We start from the raw sequence: 11,237 nt of genomic DNA on the forward strand, positions 1-11,237 counted from the left end.
AATTGGTGAGAGCTGAAACCAACAACTTAATAAGATATCTGAAGCTCCTTGAAAAAGAGAAGCAAGCTAAACCTCAATCCAGTATATGAAAACAAATAATTAAAATTAAATCAGAATTAAATGAATTAGAGTCAAAAAGAAAACATAGAAGAATCAACAAAACAGTTAGTTCTTCGAAAAAATTAACAAAATTGACATACCCTTAGCAAATCTTATCGGAAAAAAAAGATAATACCCCAAATTAAACAAACTCATAAATGAGAAAGAAAACATTACCACAGAAAAAAATCCAAGATCCAGAACATTATAAGGGAATATTTGTCAAAACTTTAAACTAATAAGTTTGAGAATCTGGAAGAAATGGATGATTTCCTAGAAAATATTTACATGCCAAAACTAAACCAAGATGAGTCAAATGAACTTAAGAGACCCATATCAATCATCGAAATAGAAAGAGCAATAAAAGACCTTCCATCTAAGACAAGCCCAAGACCGGATGGATTTACAGCTGAATTCTACAAGGCCTTCAAAGCAGAGCTCACACCAATACTCCTCCAGCTCTTCAATGAAATTGAAAGTGAAACTTAATTACCAAATTCTTTCTATGAAGCCATTGTAACACTCATCCCAAAACCAGGCAGGGACTCATCAAAAAAGAGAACTATAGACCCATTTTTTGATGAACATCACTGCAAAACTTCTCAACAAAATTTTGGCCAATTGACTTCAACAATTCATCCAAAAAATCATACACCACAATCAAACAGGATTCATTTCAGGGATGCAAAGCTGGTACAATACATGCAAATCAATTAATATAATTCATCACATCAATAAGAGCAGGATAAGAACCACATGGTCATCTCAATAGATGCAGAAAAAGCATTTGACAAGATCCAACACCCCTTTATGATGAAGGTTCTGGAAAAATTAGGAATCCATGGAACATTCCTCAATACAATAAAGGCTATATATGACAAACCTACAGCCAGCATTATACTTAATGGTGAAAAACTAAAGCCATTTCCTCTTAATTCAGGAACGAGACAAAGATGTCCACTCTCTCCACTGCTCTTCAATCTAGTATTAGAATGCCTAGCTACAGCAATAAGACAAGATGCAAACATAAACGGGATCCAAATAGAGAAAGAAGTAAAACTCCCTCTTTGCAGATGACATAATCTTGTATTTAAAGAATCCTACAGACTCCACCCCCATATTATTCAAACTGACTCAAAACTTCGGCAAAGTAGCAAGGTATAAAATTAACCCTCAAAAATCAATGGCTGTTCTATATGCCAACAATGAGGAAAGTGTGGCTGAAATTAGTAAAGCAACTCCATTTGTAATAGCCCCACAAAAAATAAAGTACCTAGGAACTAACTTAACCAAAGAAGTGAAGGACCTCTATGATGAAAACTTTAAAAACCTGAAAAAGGAAATCAAAACAGAACTAAGAAAGTTGCAAAAACTCCCATGCTCCTGGATTGGAAAGATCAACATCATGAAAATGGCAATACTTCCCAAGGCTATCTACAAATTCAGTGAGATAACTATCAATATTGCAATCTCATTCTTCAAGGAAATAGAAGAGGCCATCCAAAAATTCATATGGAAAAATAAAAGACCCCGAATAGCAAAAACCATCCTTAACAGAAAGAAAAGTGCTGGAGGAATATCAATACCAAATTTCAACCTCTACTACAAAGCCATAGTAATCAAAACAGCTTGGTACTGGCACAAGAACAGGACCAATTGAATTGAACTGAAAACCCATGTGGGGTGCCAGTGGCTCACACGTATAATCCTAGCCACTCATGAGGCTGAGATCTGAGGATCTCAGTTCAAAGCCAGCCCAAACAGGAAAGTCCGGGAGACACTTTCCTCCAATAAACCACTTGAAAACCGGAAGTGGCACTGTGGCTCAAGCGGTAGAGTGCTCGCATTGACCTGAAGAGCTGAGGGACAGCGCCCAAGCCCAGAGTTCAAACCTATAACCAACCAAAAAAAAAAAAAAAAGAATTGAAAACCCAGAAATGAACCTACAGATATATAACCATCTAATCTTTGATAAGGGAGCTAAAAAATTGAATGGAAGAAAGACAGCCTCATCAGTAAATGGTGTTGGCAAAATTGGTTAACTACTTGTAGAAAATTAAAGCTAGATCCATATATATCACCCTGCACCCGAATCAACTCCAAATGGATCAAAGACCTTAGAGTTAAAGTAGAAACTCTGAAATCATTACAGAATGGAATAGGAGAAACCCTAGGTCTCCTTGGCACAGGCTGAAATTTTCTTAATAATGACACAGAAACACAACAAATCACAGAAAGGTTGGACAAATGAGATTGCAAAAAATTGTAGAGCTTCTGCATAGCAAAGGACATAGCTAACAAGATCAATAGAAAGCCCATGGATTGAGAGAAGATCTTCACTAGCCATACAAAGGACAAGGGTCTCATATCTAAAATATACCTGGAACACAAAAAATTAAATCCCCCAAAAAACAAATCTTCAAAGAAACAACTGCTGAATAAATAAGTGGGCTAAAGACTTAAAGAGATACTTCTCTGAAGAAGAAAGAAGGATTGCCAATAGACACATAAAGAAATGCTCACCCTCTCTAGCCATAAAAGAAATGCAAATCAAAACAACAATGAGATACCACCTCTCCCTAGTTAGAATGGCTATAATCAAGAAGTCTATTAATAACATATGCTGGAGGGGATGTGGACAGAAGAGAACCTTAGTGTATTGTTGGTGGGAATATAAACATGTTCATCCACATTGAAAAGCAGTATGGAGGTTCCTCAAAAGACTCCACATAGAGCTCCCCTATGACCCAGCAATCCCACTTTTGGGTCTTTACCCAAATGTTTACAAACAAGACCACACTAAATCTACCAGCACAACTATAATTATTGCAGCATTATTCACCATAGATGACATGGATCCAAGATGCCCCTCAGTAGAAGAATAGAACAAGAAAATGTGGTATATATACACAATGGAATTCTATGCCTCTATCAGAAAGAATGACATTGCCCCATTTGTTAGGACATGGAAAGACTTGGAAAAAATTATACTAAGTGAAGTAAGCGAGGCCTAAAGAAACATAGGTCCCATGGTTTCCCTTATTTACAATAACTAGCATATGTCTGAGTCAAGCAGAAAAGGTCAGATAAGGTGATGTTAGCAAAATGAACCCCAAAATAAGTATTCAAATGTTCTTTTCTTTCATGAGATTGTCTCTAACATATTTACAAGATGATTTCTTTGTTGCTTTGTATGTCCCTCCCCCACGGTATAACCCCTGCTTTCACTGCATTTGATGTTGGTATAATTTGTGGAGGGGAAGGGAAAAAACAAATTGTTTAAATGGGAATACAGGTTGACCCATTGCAACAATGAGATGTACAAGTCGTTATGTCAAAAACGAACTTTACAACTTTGGTGGGGGGCAGGGGAGAGGATTTGATGGGGGGCAGGGTGGGTGTATGGGAAGGGATGGGAAGGGGAAAAAAGGAGGAGGCAACAATGCTTTATAAGAAATGTACTCATTATCTTGCCCATGTAATTGTAAGCCCTCTGTAAGGTATTTTCACAGTAAAACAAAAATGGCCAATGGAATTCAATGATTCATACAAAAATCATACAGCACGATCAAACAGGATTCAATTCAGGGATGCAAAGCTGGTTCAATATATGCAAATCAAATAATATAATTCATCACATCAACAAGAGCAAGGATAAGAACCACATAATTATCTCAATAGATGCATAAAAAGCATTTGGCAAGGTCCAACACACCTTTATGATGAAGGCTCTGGAAAAATTAGCAATCCATGGAATATTCCTCAATGTAATAAAGGGTGTGTTAAACTTAAGGACAGCATAATACTTAATGGTAAAAAATAAAGCCATTTCCTCTAAACTCAGGGAGTAGACAAGGATGTCCACACTCTTCACTTCTCTTCAACTTAGTATTAGAATATCTAGCTAGAGTAATAAGACAAGATGCAAACATAAAATGGACCCAAATAGGGAAAGAAGAAATAAAACTCTCCCTTTTTGCAGTTGACATGATCTTATATTTAAAGATTCCCCTGGACTCCATTCCCAAGTTACTTGAGCTTATTCAAAACTTTGGCAAAGTATCAGGCTATAAAATTAACTCATAAAAATCAATTGCTTTTAGCAGGGTGGTGGTGGCTCATGCCTATCTATAATACTGCCTAATCAGGAGGCTGACATCTGAGGATTGTGGTTCAATGCCAGCCAAGGCAAAAAAGTCCATGAAACTCATCTCCAATAAACCACAAGAAAACCAGAAGTGGCTTTGTAAGTCAAGTGATAGAGCACTACCCTTGAGCTTAAGAGCTGAGGGACAGCACTTAAGCCCAGAGTTCAAGACCCATGACAGACAAAAAAAAGTCAATGGCTTTTCTGTATGCCAATAAGGAGAAGAGCGCAGCTGAACTCAGGAACGCAATTCCTTCTGTAATGTCTTCACAAAAAATAAAATAACTAGGAATTAACTAAAGAATAGATGGACCTCTACCATGAAAACTTTAAAAACCTGAAAAAGGAAAATAAAGCAGAACTTAGGAAGTAGAGAAACCTTCCATGCTCAAAGTCTGTCCACAAATTCAATGTGATACCTACCACTATTCCAACCCCATTCTTCAATGAAATAGAAGAAGCAATCCAAAAAATCATATGGAACAATAAAAGACTCTGAATAGAAAAAAATGATCCTAAACAGAAAAAACAGTGCTGGAGTAATATCAATACCAAATTTCAAACTCTACCACAAAGCCATAATAATCAAAACAGCTTGGTACTGGCACAAAAACAGACCTGAGGACCAACAGAATGGGAATGAAGACCCAGAAATGACCCACAGACCAATAGCCACATAAGCTTTAATAAGGGATTAAAAAAATAGAATGGAAGAAAGACAGTCTCTTTAGTAAATGGTGCTGGAAAATTGGTTAATCACTTGTAGAAAACTAAAGCTGGATCCTTATCTATTGCCCTGCACCAGAATCAACTCCAAATGGATCAAAGACCTTGAAGTCAAAGCAGACACCCTGAAAACATTACAGGAAGGAATAGGAGAAACCCTATGTTTCCTTGGCACAGTCTGAAATTTTCTTAATAGAGACCCAGAAACACAAGAAATTAAAGAACGGTTGGACAAATTTGACTGCATGAAACTGCAGAACTTCTGCAGGGCAAAGGACATAGCTAGCAAGATCAATAGAAAGGCCATGGATTGGAGAAGATCTTAGCAGACATACAAAGAATAACGGTCTCATATTTTAAATACACTTAGAACTCAAAAATTAAGTCCCCCAATGACAAAACCTCAAAGAAACAACTGTCTGATAAATAAGTAGTCTAACGGCTTAAAGAGAAACTTCTCTGAAGAGCAAACAAGAATGTCCAATGGACACATGAAGAAATGCTCAACTTCTCTTGCCATAAAAGAATTGCAAATCAAGACAACATTGAGATTCCACCTCACCACAGTTAGAATGGCTATAATCAAGAACTCTAATAACAACAGATGCTGGAGGGGATGTGGCCAATAGGGAACCCTAATGCATTGTTGGTGGGAATGTAAACTTGTTCAACCATTTTGGAAAACAGTATGGAGGTTCCTCAAAGACTCCACATAGAGCTCCCCTATGACCCATCAATCCCACTTTTTGGCATTTACCCAAATGATCACAAACACGGCTATACTAAAGCTACCAGTACAACTATGTTTATTGAAGCATTATTTACCATAGCTAAGATATGGAACCAACCCAGATGCCCCTCAGTAGATGAATGGATCAAGAAAAAAATACCCACACACAGACACACTGGAATTCTATGCCTCCATCAGAAAGAATGGCATTGCCCCATTTGTTAGGAAATGGAAAAATCTTGGAAAAAATTAAATTAAGTGAAGTAAGCCAGGCCTCAAGAAACATAGGTCCCATGGTTTCCCTTATTTGCAATAACGAATATATGTCTAGGCCAAGCAGAAAGTTCAAAAGCTATGCACATATGACCATGTAAGTTGATTTTAAGTGAAATGAATCCCAAGACAGGCACATTTTTGCTTTATTTTGTTTTTCTTTATCGCTATTGTTTTTAACGTACTTATAATATACTATGTGATTTTTTTGTTTCTTTTGTATGTACTTCCCCCACAGTATAACCCCTGTTTTCACTCTATTTTATTCTGGTGCTCTGCATCTTGTATATACACTTTTCTGATTTGGGGAGTGGAAGAGAAAAAAACAAAATGCTTAAACAGGGATGCAGGTTGACCCATTGTACCAATGATATGTACAAGACACTATGTTGAAAACGAACCCCTAGCTTGCATGCACGTGCTCATATTCATTCTCCATCCTTGAGCCCCTTTTCTTACACTTTCTACTCCTCTTCGACTGAGAAGCTAATGCGCATAGTGCTTTCTGGGAATCGAGGTCCATCCCTCTGCTACCACTGCTAGCCTTTGCCTGAGGGAGCAAGAAGAGGCAGGGCCCAAAGAAGACCCTGGAGTCGCCACCCGAGAGGAGTTGGCTCCACTGCCTCCACCACCAGAGAGGCCCGCCCACCTGTTCGCCTGTTCTGGGCCTCACTCACCATGCAGCCTGCTTCTGCGAAATGGGACGATCCAAGGGCGACTTCTTCATTGAATTTTGTGTTGAGGACAGTAAAGTTGTTAAAGTAAACTTGGAAAAATCCAAGCATAACTTCCAGTTGTCTTGGAGGAAGTGACAATTTTAAACATTGAAATGAAATCGATCTTTTTCACTGTATTGATCCAAACGATTCCAAGCATAAAAGTACAGACGATCTCTTTTTATGTTGTTTAAGAAAAGGAGAATCTGGCCAGTCCTGGAAAAGAGAGGGCAAAGCTTAGTTGGCTCAGTGTGGACTTCAGTCATTGGAAAGACTGGGAAGATGATTCAGACGACGTCATGTCTAATTTGATCGTTTCTCTGAGATGATGAACAACATGGGTGGTGATGAGGATGTAGATTTACCAGAAGTGGATGGAGCAGATGATGAGTCACAAGATAGTGATGATTTAAAAAAAAATGTCGGATCTGGAATAAGGAGTATTGTCATCACTTGGATTTTGAGAAAGAAATTTCTTTACAAGATTTCATAATTGAGAAAATTCCTGAGTTGATAGCTCTAAAGGCAGATGCTGTATTTGCTTCTTTAACCCATTTTTCAACTCGTTTTTGTTTCTAAAGGCTTCACTAAGGGTTGATAATGTACTATTGTATTGGGCAACTTTAAGTTAGCTAAGGCAATATATCCTTATGCATGAACATTTCCCAGACGTCAAGAAGCTGTTGAGGTCTATCCCTAGGCAATCGAGCACAGCAATTGTCATAAGTAAAATAATTCACCTGAGTCTCCCTTTACTCATAACTTAGCTACTGACATGATAGGAAGTTCTCAACTTAGAGAAAGACAAATAAATTTTAAATTCCCAGAACATAGATTCAAAAGTGACTGAAACAAATTGGCTAACATCTTAAACATAAAACGTGTCGTTTCTCTGGTGTATCCTTCAAGATTGTTTCACTAAAGTTTATTTTTTGAAAAAATTACTTCACATTATCATATATAAATGATCACTTTGTCAGTGTTCCAGATGTATCTTAGCTAAAACTAGTGAATGCCCTAAATTAGATGGTTTTTAAAGCCTATACATTTGGTATTGTTTGACCCTTAAGCTTTTACATCTCTTAGCATGGAGGACAAAGAAAGCTGTACATTATTGCTTGAGAGTATGTACATTTTAGACCAGATTGTATTTGCACTGTCAGTATGGCAAATGAGTGAGAAAATGTTAATACACTATTGGGTTTTTTAATATTTTTTGATTCAGCTTATAACCAGGCTGAAAAACTTCAATTTATATTCATGACAGTGGGGAATTTTTTTAATGTCTATATTCTTTCTAATAAACTGTTAGAAGATTTCTTGACTGTCCTTTTAAGTGTCTGGTTACTGTAATTTCATGTATGTACCATTTACTGGAATAGAGTTTTACTTTTGAGTTGAAATGGCACTGCTTTGTTTTAAAGAAAAGTAAAAGGCTTACAGTAATGTCACAGGAAACCTTTATAAAGTGGATCTGTAATCTAAAATTGTGGACTCACTTTGCAGTGGCTGGAAAAGAAGGTGTTGTGATTTGACTGAAATAAAGCTGAATGTGTTGTCCTCATTAAAAAAATGAACTTTACAACTTGTGTGGGGGAGGGAGTGAAGAATTGGGTTGGCGGGGTGGGAAGGGATGGTAGGGGAAAACAAAGGAGTTAATGATGCTTGATAGGAAATGTACTCATTACCTTACTCATGTAACTGGAACCCCTCTGTACACTATTTTTACAATAAAAATGCACTAAAAAAGAAAAATTCTGATATGAAGTAAAGACATGATCTACTAAATTAACAAGGATTAAATTACAAAATCAGCCATTATTGAATAAATTATAACAGATTAAATTAAAAAAACATGAATATCACAAAGAGAAATATTATTCCAGATTGAAAATTAAAGAAAGCAAAGAAATAAAGAGAGATTATATATGTAAAACAGGTCATCCCAGAACTAATGGAGAAAATAGGACAAAATTTAGAAAAGAAATATGAAAAGCAAATCATACTTTTTATCAGTATTGCTAACCAAACTAAGGGAACACTCTAAACACTTGATTTCCTGAAAATAAAACACATCTATCCAGGTTTTCCATGTGAAATTTTGGGACACTAGAGTAAATAAAACCTCAGTGATCCTGATTTTATGTCATAGTAGTTGACAGAAATGTTCTACCTTGCCTACCCTTATGCTTTATACATATATCTCTTTTGGAAAACAATCTGCAATCAATTATCAATGTTTAATTCAGAAACCACTGCTCATTGACTGATATTTGAAATTGTAGAATGCTTACTTTCAATATTTCAAGTAGAGTTATCAGAGAAATATATACATACATATGCATGTTTAATATGCACAACTAAATGCTTAATAGAAGAGTAGCTTTCAGGTATCAAATTAAACTTTCCTACTAAAATCTACTTTCTACCCTATACTCCATTTTATTTTTGCCTCACCTACACAGTAAGATAACAAAGAATCTATTGTCGAAATGAATGGCCACAAGAATCAAAACTTGTGCATCAGAAATCCCAAAATATATTAAGGATTTTTGTTGGATACTCAATAGAAAACCGGCCTCACATGCTAGACCAAGTTAACCTCTTATAACAGTAATCTTTTAGTAATATTATTATATTGAGATTATCTTATTTTAAATAGATACAAAACACTACATCATTCACAAAAATACCTCTAGATGTATTGGTTTATAATGTGCTCTATACTTTTTACAAGATGTTTTCTTTTGTTTATCCTGGGACTTTTTTGCCAAAATATCCTGAGTCTGTATTTTTTTACTCTATGATTTGGACATATTACAAGTATTAACATATACACACACACAAAAACTCATGCACATGCACAGTTATGGAATGGTCTTGGTTAAAAGATTCCTTTCTAAGATGTTTCAAAATCTCAACATAATGAAGGTGATCAATATCACATGGGCCCTGCTAGTATCCCCAGAGCCATTAAGAAATATCTTTATTAAAGAGTCAATTTTCCTTAACATCATCTTAAATGGTCATATGCACATTGCTCTTGAGCCTATTATGATCCTCTTCTAGGACTGTCCTAGACATATACCAATTATTACAAATAAGAGAAAACATGGAATTTGTGTTTCTTGGAGTCTGGCTTATTTCATTTAATATGATTTTTTCAAGTCTCCATTTCCTAATGAATGGGGCAATGCCATCCTTACTGAGTCATATTTTCATGCATATAAATAATAATACTATTTTTATCAGAAATATTATTTTCAAATATTTTCTGATACTTTTCCTACCCATTTACAATTTCTTGATGACATGTGCAATATCTTTAAAATAAAAAATAATAATATTGAATACATTTTCTAGAAATGTTTTCGATGGCTTGTGTTTTAATAACTTAAGAAAGCTCTACTAAATTCAAATTCACCATTATATTCCCTAATTTTGTTTAGAAATATTATTATCAATGTACTCCTTTTAGCAGAATGGAAGGCTGCCTCAAAAAGCATTTTATCACAAGACAAAACAAAATGCTTAGCTGTTCTAGGAAAGATCAGAGCTTCATAGTTACTGGGTAACACAGTGGTCATGGATAGTAAGTCTTACATTTCCCATGCCTAACTAATTAATTTAAGACAATCAGATCAAAATCCTTTGCAGTAGCTTAAGCTCAATGAATTTTTGAAGAAATTAGATTCAAGTATGGGGAGTAAAGAAATTCCTAATAATTTGGCCACTGGACATTACAAGCATACTTACTTCTCTTACATTACTATTTGTGGTACTTGAATTTTGACTATTATCATACAGTTTAAAGCCAAAGCCATGATTAACCTGAATTGCAAGCAGTTAGATATTGAACAAATTCTGGTAAACAATATGCCCAGAAACCTTTGCTTAAATTCTGCTACATATGGAAGCAAGAAGATTCTTTATTCCTTCTTTTAAAAGATCAGATCTGTGATATCAAGATCCTGAATTGGGAAACTTATTTATTTAACTTTGAAGCAAAGGTCTCCCTATGATAGTCTTGGTTGTCCACATTTTTAAAAATTCTTCTGTGTTAACATTATAAACCAAAACTGAAAGCATCACTAAAATGGTAGGGAAAAAAGGCCAAACAGGGGAGATCCTGATTTCAAGCCCCTGCACCTACAACTATACAGAAAAAAAATCTTTGCTATGTTATGTTCCCAAATTATTTAATTCTAGAATTTCAGACATTTAAAAATGTTGAACATGAAAAATTAATCAGCAATTGTTCTCATATGTAATGCAGATACCTTACTGCATTACTCTAAAAAATGTATTGCATAGTTGAGTATGGAAAATACCTGCATGTGGAGCCAAAGACAACAAACCTAAGGATCATTAAACCCATGTAAGCCATGAATTTTGTTATGCATGATGTCTCAGACTTGTATTTCTAAGTCACTCTCACTGCTATTCTCCATATTACTGATGAAAAAGAATAACAGAAGATAAAACCACGACATTAGAGGAAAAATTTCCAATGAAGTATGGCTTTATTACAGAAGTGATTTTCAAT

At 35.5% G+C, this 11,237-nt stretch overlaps 1 pseudogene; it reads left to right on the forward strand.

Annotated features, from left to right (window-relative positions):
• Positions 1–6,653: 6,653 nt before the first annotated feature.
• Positions 6,654–7,128, forward strand: LOC105997404 (annotated as a pseudogene).
• The last annotated feature ends 4,109 nt before the right edge of the window (positions 7,129–11,237 follow it).

Source organism: Dipodomys ordii, unplaced genomic scaffold, assembly GCF_000151885.1.
Source record: "Dipodomys ordii isolate 6190 unplaced genomic scaffold, Dord_2.0 Scaffold144, whole genome shotgun sequence".
NCBI lineage: Eukaryota > Metazoa > Chordata > Mammalia > Rodentia > Heteromyidae > Dipodomys > Dipodomys ordii.